The sequence below is a fragment of the Neomonachus schauinslandi genome, chromosome 12 (assembly GCF_002201575.2).
Source record: "Neomonachus schauinslandi chromosome 12, ASM220157v2, whole genome shotgun sequence".
Taxonomy (NCBI): Eukaryota; Metazoa; Chordata; class Mammalia; order Carnivora; family Phocidae; genus Neomonachus; species Neomonachus schauinslandi.
Window position 1 is genome coordinate 83,706,820 of NC_058414.1, and position 6,000 is coordinate 83,712,819.

A 6,000-nucleotide genomic window follows, 5' to 3' on the forward strand; every position below is an offset into this window, starting at 1 on the left:
AGCCCGATGCAGGGCTAGATCCCAGGACTCTGGGATCATTACCTGAGCCAAAGGCAGCTGCCTAACCGACTGAGCCACCCAGGCGCCCCTTCTTTTTACTTTTTCAATAACATTCCTGGATGCATATGTTTTAAATTTTGATGACCTCCAGTTTATCTGTTTTATCTTTTGTTACTTATGCTTTTGGTGTCGTATCTAAGCATCTCTTGCCAAAGCCAAGATCATGAAGATTCATCTCTATGTTTTCTTGTAATAGTTTTATGATTGTAGAACTTATATTTAGGTCAGTGATCCATTTTGGGTTTATATTTATATATAGGTCTGAGGTTGAAGTCCAACTTGTGGAAATCCAGTTGTCTAAGCACCATTTGTTAAGACTATTTCTGCATTGAATGTACTTGACACCCTTGTCAAAAATTCAATGGCCACAAATAAAGGGGTCCATTCCTCTTTTTAATGAGGTATCTTTACTAGTGTTTTAAAATTTCATTGTTATATGGCATTTGTAGTTTGTATTTATCCAAGGATCCCTTAAATCTATGAGACTTTGTACGTATTCTTTTTACACTAAAAGAATTAAACGTGACTGTATGTTTTTCCTTGGAAGAGACTTTTCAGGTTAAGCTGTAACTTCACAGATATATAAACCAGGAGCCTGACCCCTTTTACCTGCCCAGGTCTCTGTGCCTTTATGCCGATAAAATTATCCAAGGCCGAATTCAAAGGCAATTTTATTACCTAAAAAGTTGCCAATGCTTAAAATCAATAATATATCATCATTTCTTTATTTTTTATTCTAAAAGTAATAAAATCATATTCTAGAACATTCTGAAAATAGAGATAAGAAGAAAAAATCCATAATTTCACACAAAAACCATTAGCATTTTTCATCATTTCTCTCTTTTAGACTTAGTACAGATTCCATTAAACCAGGAGTCTGTGAACTTAGATAGTATATTGGGTTGAATAGTGTTTCCCCCCACCGAAATTCATGTCTACCTAGAACCTATGAATTTGGAAATGAGGTCTTTGCAGATGTTATTCAGTTGAGGTCATACTGGATTTGAGTGCACCCTAAATCCAGTATGACTGGTGTCCTTATATATAGAGGGAAATTTGGGCACAGAGATGCACAGGGAAAGCATCATGTGATAAGATTGGGCTGATGCAGCTGGAAGCCAAGGATTGGGAGCAACCACCAGAAACTAGGAAAGGGACATGGAACAGATTCTCACCCAGAACCTCCAGAAGGAACCAGTCCTGCTGACATCTTGATCTCTGACTTCTAGCCTCCAGAACTGTAAGAAAATAAATTTCTTTTCTTTTTTTTAAAGATTTTATTTATTTGACAGAGAGAGAGCACAAGCAGAGGGAGCAACAGAGGGAGAGGGAGAAACAGGCTTCCCGCTCAGCAGGGAGCCTGACGCAGGACTTGATCCCAGGACCCTGGGATCATGACCCGAGCTGAAGATAGACGCTTCACCAACTGAGCCACCCAGGTGCCCCAGAAAATAAATTTCTATCGTTTAAGCTACCCAGTATGTGGTATTTTGGCAACCCTAGAAAACTAATACACCAAGGAAACTAATATAGATAGGGAAAAAATACCATTATTTTCACAATCCCCTAACTGAAATTTAGCATTTCCATCAATATTTTTTTTTTGTTTTTTTGGCTGTTTATAAACTTACATCCTAAAAGACAAGGTACTGCTTTGGGACTAAGAGATCTTCACTCTTACTGTTGCCACCAAAGGACAGAGCATGGCTGCAGGTTAAAAAAAAAATAACAAAATCCTGTTAAAAAATAGTAACAATGGGGTGCCTGGGTGGCTCAGTTGGTTAAGCATCTGCCATCGGCTCAGGTCATGATCCCAGGGCCCTGGGATAGAGCCCTGCATCGAAATACATGAAAAACAATCTGGAAGAATAGACATCAAACCATTAACAGTCTTTTGGGTTGGGGAGTAGGATTTTCTTTCGCTTTTTCTATATATTCTTCTATTTACAGAAGATTATACAATAAGGATGTATTCATCATTTTAAAAATTAGAATTTGATTTAAAGACTCAAAATCATTACTTACATGGCTATTGGGCCAATCTTCGGACTATTACAATGTTATGTATTATTATCTTATTTCGCGTCTCCTAGCTATTTAGAAAGCTCTTCTTAAGCATCTATTTTGTGTAGGCAATATCTCACATTTGTATTGAGACCATAACTGTATGGTTTGCATCTGTTTCTTACAACTCTAGAGGTAGTATATTGATTAGGATTTTCCTGGATTTGGGTGACAAACCCAAATTAATCTATTTTAAGCAAGAAGGAGCATTTGGTAGAACAGTATTTCTTAAAATGATTAATGTTCGTTCCACCTTTTGATTTTGTTCATTCTGTTTTACACATAAAAGAGCCTCCTCCTCAATGTTGACATGTTATTTTTATCAAAAGTTACTTCAATGCATAAATTATTTATAACCTTCTTGTGCTTATAGTGCTTATAAGACAAAATCAGAATAAACTTATAAATTAAATAACTATAAACTCAAAACAGTTCACATTAATGAATGATGTTTGCTGAGCTACAATCACCAATGTTGGAGAAAAGTAGAAAAATATGGCCCAGTTTAGGTTCTTTAATTAATCTCCTAGTGTAATTTATTTTCAATAGTGTTAACACATGCAGACAGTGCCTGTTCATATAAGTTTACCACACCAAAAATACAAAATGATATTAATAGTTTCAATGTTTGTTTACTTGTTTGGGATAATGAGGCTTAATACTTTACAAATCTTTGCCAGAGAGTGTTCTCCTAAAGTCAATTTAATGAGATGTCACTTAATATTTTCATAAAACTGTCTTGTTCCCTTATAGTTAACTTAGTGTCACTTTAATCTGAATCAAATGTAAATATATGACAATTATTGCTAGAATTGGTAACAGGAAATCATATCTGGACTTCAAGTTCAGTATCGAAGATGTTGGGAAAAAATGTCTAATTTTAGCCCAGAACTTTCTATTAGATTATTAAAGGAAATAAGTAAACGTTCAAATGACTCATTCACATAACTTTAAAAATGAATGACCATAAAAAAGGTGGGGGGCAATGTCTGGGTGGCTCAGTTGGTTAGGCATCCGACTCTTGATTTCAGTTCAGGTCATGATCTCAGGGTCCTGAGATTGAGCCCCTTTGGAGCCTGCTTAAGATTCTCTCTCTCAAAAAAAAAAAAAAAAAAAGATTCTCTCTCCCTCTCCCTCTACCCCTTCCCCTGCCAAAATAAAAAAAAAATGATTGACCATTATTCAATTTTCTTTAGAAACTTCCATTTTTTATTGGACTTGGAACATGTGGACCACTGTGAAACTTGCTTTTGCATTGTCTGCTGTGACGTCACGCAGCCTTCATTTGACACAAATGCATATTCACATGTCAGCCCTTGTCCTGTTCTCATTAGCCTGCAAAAACTAACGTAATATATCACTGCATCTCATTATGGCATTTTCCTGATGTCAAGTGTAAAATTAAACTTATTAAATAACAATAAATTTTAATTCTGTTTCAGTCTTTCAGTTATAAAACACTGCTACAAGAGCATTGTCTTTTTTTTTTAAAGGTTTATTTATTTATTTATTTGTACTTTTTAACATAAGTGCTACACCCAACGTGGGGCTTGAACTCACGACCCCAAGATCAAGAGTTGACTGAGCTAGCCAGGTGCCCCAAGAGCATTGTCTTTATAATTGATGATTCTTTTTTTTTTTTTTTAAAGATTTTATTTATTTGACAGAGAGAGACACAGCGAGAGAGGGAGCACAAGCGGGGGGGCGGGAGAGGGAGAAGCAGGCTTCCCGCCGAGCAGGGAGCCCAACACGGGGCTCAATCCCAGGACCCTGGGATCACGACCAGAGCTGAAGGCAGATGCTCAACAACTGAGCCACCCAGGTGCCCCTATAATTGATGATTCTAAGACTACATGGTTTAGTGCTAGAACAATATTACTAAACAATTACTATTAAATCATAGCCTAAATGAGAATTCCAATCTTTTGTGATACTGCTCTCAAATATGCATAATGTGACATGATAGCTCTTTAGTGTGGCAGGTAGAAGATACCTGGGAGCAGAGGTCTTTTTCCTGAGGCTGCTGCCTATAGGCAGGTTCACCCATGGCAATGGATAGCCTCCCATAGAAATCCTCAACCTGGGGTGCCTGGGTGGCTCAGTCAGTTAAGCATCTGCCTTTGGCTCAGGTCATGATCCCAGGGTTTGGGGATCAGGCTTCCTGCTCATTGGGGAGTCTGGTTCTCCCTCTGCCCCTCCCTACTGCTTGTGTGTGTGTGTGTGTGTGCACGCTCTCTCTCTCTCTCTCTCTCTCAAATAAATAAATCTTAAAAAAAAGAAATCCTCGGGCGCCTGGGTGGCTCAGTTGGTTAGGCGACTGCCTTCGGCTCACGTCATGATCCTGGAGTCCCGGGATCGAGTCCCGCATCGGGCTCCCTGCTTGGTGGGGAGTCTGCTTCTCCCTCTCCCACTCCCTGTTTGTGTTCCCTCTCTCGCTGTGTCTTTCTCTGTCAAATAAATAAATAAAATCTTAAAAAAAAAAAAAAAGAAATCCTCAACTCAGTTCACTGGAGTGATCTTTGAAAACATTAATCTGATCATGTCACCTCTTAAAGACTTCAGTGGCTCCTCACTCCATTAGGATTCAGTCTAAGCTCCTTAATGAGGTTTGCCTTTCCAGTGTCATCTCAAGCAGAATTGTTTCTCTCCTTCCCTATTCCAGAATGAAATCTTGGTTTTACATTTGTAAAGCCCAAGGTCTTTTTTCCAAATATCAAAGGCAAATTCAGCCTTTTGTATTTAGAGCTACACAAAGAAACATGGAAGCTTTGAAATTAGTGGGGGGTGTGTGTGTGTTTAAATGGGGGTGGGGTAGGGCAAAGAGTTGCCTTCAGAATTTCCATATCAATTTCTTAGACAAGGCTGAAGTTACTGGGCTTCTGAGAACCTAAAACTTTGGTAAACACTTTGGTCACCTACCCTTATGTGGATCGAATGCCTGCCTAAACATTGTGAGAGAGGGACTTAAGGTTTGTATAACCCTTCAGAGCAGGCCCTTCCAACTTGAATACCTAATGACAAGGTGTTTCAAGACCTTCCTGGATCCCTTTGTCCCCCCACCCCTTTTTCTCTTGCACTCTTATACTTTTATTCTTCTTCCAGGAAATACTGGTCATGTCCCATTGAACTGATTTCATGACTTAATGTTTCAAAATACTATGGTAGGTTAATCTTTCCATGAATAAAGATGGTATACATAAAAGTGCTTAGTTCACAAAAGGTGATCAATAAATGTGAGCCTTCTTCCTTCTTTTCCTTGGGCAGCCAAACTTAACCTTAGCTACAATTTGTACCATGTGTTTCTATGACAGCTATATGTGTAATGCTTATATGTATAGACGCTTGTAATTTTTGTAATTAAGTAAACTAAAGACTCATTAGTTTGGGCTTCTCAATATCAATGCTGATTTGATCTGGGCTAATGACAAGCAGTTAGTCACCTTTGACTATTCATCAAGGAATTTATATGATTCTGGGTCGTATTTAGTCTGCAACAAATTAATGAACAGTCCAAGAAGTAAACATTTTTAAAGGATTGCTATACATTGATACATCGATTGATTGCTAATGTGAGAATATGATCTTACATTTACATAAAACATTATACTTTTCCATGTACTTTTTTTTTTTTTTAAGATTTTATTTATTTGACAGAGAGAGACACAGCGAGAGGGAACACAAGCAGGGGGAGTGGGAGAGGGAGAAGCAGGCTTCCCGCGGAGCAGGGAGCCCGATGCGGGGCTCGATCCCAGGACCCTGGGATCATGACCTGAGCCGAAGGCAGACGCTCAACGACTGAGCCACCCAGGCACACCCTCCGTGTACTTTCTTTTTATTTTTTTTTAAGTAGGCTCCACACCCAATATGGGGCTTGAA